The following is a 3,599-nucleotide window of genomic DNA, read 5'->3' as shown; positions in this document are numbered from 1 at the left end:
TATGCTTCACTCCTATGGAATTATGAGATTTTAAAGGCTTGGAATGACTATGTTAGTAACAATGAAGACTCATAGAGGCCTACAACTAAAAGCAAAGTTTATATTTCCAAATGAAAATGCTATAGTGACCACCATTGATTATATTTAGTTTTGATGGTTATGCATACCATTTTGAATCATCTTTTTGTTGATAAAGTGTAAAAGACAATTGGTGAAGTGTTATTTTTGCTTATATATTAATGATCATTATTATATTTATTTATTTTGAAACAAATGTCAATTATATTGGAAAAAAGGAAATGTGGTATCTGTGGCAACATATGTAGCATTTATTTGTTGTAAAAAATACACAACTATCTGTAGGTGCCACAACATAAAGGTGATATGTGACAACATATATAACCTCTGTTGTAATAAAACACATAATTATATGCACGTGCCCCCAACAGAATGGAGATATCTGGCAACGTATTTCACTTTGAATTGTCAAAATTTTTACAAAAATTAAAAAGGTTGAAAACAACTGTCATTTGCCCTCTCTCCTCTATAAAATGTCGTTTCATATTCCAAATTAAATTTACTTTTATTAATTTCCATTTTATTTCCTTCTTTCTTCTCATCTCTCTTGTTTCTCCATTATTCTTCTTCACAGATCCATTTGTTGCGATACTTTCTACAACATAAGTGTAATTTGTATGGATATTTTCTACAATAATAGTTCTAGTGAGTCGTCATTGCCCTCATAATTCCTATTTTATCGTCGATATCTTCTTAGGTATGTTTTGAAATAATTTACTAGTATTAAATCAAGACATTTTAATGGTTTATCACTTATTTATTTGTAGGATGATTGGTTTGATAGATTGTTATTCCTTTTGAAATATTATTTAGTTTCAAAAATCTTAAATTTATAGTTGGTTGGTTAGGGTTTAGGGAGGGGTTTGTGGTTTGTTGGTTGGTTCATGTGTGGTACTAAATCGTATTTGGAGTTTTCTGAGGGATCATGTGTTGTTGTTTGTGTTGTTGTGTTTGGTTGTTGTTATTTTTTTAAAAGAAATGTTTGATTTTGTAGCTGAAGATACAATATAATGCATCTTGTCAAAAGAAAAATTATAGTAATGTTAACTGAAACTAGTGACACAAAGATCAAGAAGAGGACGAAGACAGAAAATGGTAGAATGACGAATGAAAATTCCAGTTCCACTCTTTTAGAACAACTTGCATCTTAAGTCGTTTCTTATTATCAGGTAGAATCAGGACTTTCTTGTTCTCAAGTAAATCAGGAGTTTCTAAAAAAGATCTTGAAATTCTCCATGAAGTTGTTGTAGAGAAAAAAAGACAAAAAAAAAATGAGAATATTGTTGATGATAGAAAAGATAAAAAGAAGTTGATGATGATAGAGAAAGAGAAAGAAGGAAAAAATGAAGTTGATGATGATGAAGAAAGAGAAGAAGAGAAAATTAAAGTTGGTGATGATGATGAAAGAGAAGAAAAAAACGAAGATGGGGAAGAAGAAAAAACTAAAGTTCATGATGATGAAGAAAGAGAAGAAAAAAAAATGAAGATGAGGAAGAAGAATGTCACACCCCGAGGCTACCCGTTGACATAACACGGTACCTAGGATCACAAGTGACCCTAACCTGAAGCTGGCATATCATAAGCATACCGAAAGATATCTAAATGAAATCATGATCCAATGCGGAAGCTAAATACATTAATAACTGAAAGTGGGGAATACCCAAAACTGATTTAAATATATTAACGTACTAAGAGTTTAGTGATATAGAACAATCACTCAACTAAAGCTGAATCTAATACTATGTCTGGAAAGCCTCTAACTGACTAGAGTTTATGGGATATGCCCCATCTAACTCTAGGAAAAGTGATATTGAAATAGAAGATTAAATATGAAAAACATGTCAATTGTCCTCGAAATATGAAGACTCACCACTAAAGCTATTGAATACGGTATCTATGTGTGATCTGGATATTGAGTACTTGAACCTACATCATGAAAGGATGTAGCGCAGATTATGCGTCAGTACTTGGAATGTACTGAGCATGCTCTATATCGATAACTAGGTAAAGAACCCGCGCTCCGCAGTGTGTAATTTATTGGTTTTTAGTATAATATTGAGACTTGATGTATTTTTTTTTCCTGTTTTTATGGTTTTTAACTGATGCATTAACTTTGTAGGCATCATATGGTAGTAATGAAATGTATATAGAATGCTGAATTGTATGATTTTTTTGGGGAAAGAGTTACTTGCTTTATTGCCTTGTCATCTGCATTATAGTAGTATATAGTCAGACTTATCATGTAATTAACTATTCATATATAATAATAAAACATGTTGTACATAGATGGCATTGTAACTGTACATAAATTTCCGCAACAAATTCAAGTTATGTGTTTTAAATAAGTCATACATTAGCTATGGAAAGTACAACTTCTACGCCGGATGTTACATATTTGTATTGGCTGCTCCGATAGCGCTATGTAATTGATTACATGAAAATGATGTCTCTTATTTTGAAACGTTTGCGGTCTTTCTAATCCAGCATACCTCGTTGATTTCGTGTTTCTGTAGGCCAAATTTTGTTGTTTTCACGCAGTTTCTGTGGCGTCCTTGTTTGACTTCCATCTCCATCACGATTCATAAGTTGTATGATCTTTACTTATCTGCATGTACGACAGTGTGAAATGGTTATTATGAATTGTATATTTGCATGGTACTCTTTTGATAGCCGGGCAAAAATACAAATTTAAAAGAATACGTCTTCTTTTTCTACCACTCTAGGCCATACATTTTTGAAGACTTCTTTGTTAACAATGTTCTTAATGAATGTTCTGTCTTCTGTGTCGCCATCCACATTTAGCATAGTTAATCCTTCTCTTATTGTTACTCGGGATACGGCTACATACAATTGTCCATGTGTGAATACCTGTTTTGGCAGATACATGCCTACCTGATTTACTGTTTGTCCTTGGCTTTTATTGATTGTCATAGCGTAACATGTGGCTAATGAAAGTTGGCTTTTTTAAGACTCTCTTACCTCTCCATATTAGATTATAGAAGAAATTGTTTTTAGACTATAGCATATTAAGTTTGGCCGAAGATGTCTGCCACAAATATGAAGAAGCATTAAACATACAATACATCACACACTTTTCATTTAGTGAAGTCTTCATTGATTTGTTCATAGACCCTCGCAAAAGCAGGTAGTTTCTTAGACATGCTCGCCTCTGTTGAGCAATCAGACTGTATGTGGGCTGAATTTACAATGTCAAAGTGTGAAATTTGAGTTTTTGAGTCAGAGCATGATTTCATTATAGTCTATTCTGTTCTGAAGCTTGATTTCTTGAGCCTTGATAATACACATTTTATAAATGGGAATGAAATAATTTAAAGTTGGAGTTGGCAGGGCATCATATGTTATGCATACAATGTTGTATTTAGAGTTGTTGAAAGTGTTACAATGCGGTAAGATATGGTCTTTTAGGCGAACAAACAGGGACTTTCAGAGGCAGACGTAAAGGTAAACATTTATGGATACGTCAGAAGTTTTGCTAGAATTCGAGAATGCTAGCTATCTGT

Source organism: Solanum pennellii, chromosome 7 (genome assembly GCF_001406875.1).
Source record: "Solanum pennellii chromosome 7, SPENNV200".
In the NCBI taxonomy this organism is placed as follows: domain Eukaryota; kingdom Viridiplantae; phylum Streptophyta; class Magnoliopsida; order Solanales; family Solanaceae; genus Solanum; species Solanum pennellii.
Note: the sequence above shows the minus strand (reverse complement) of the source record.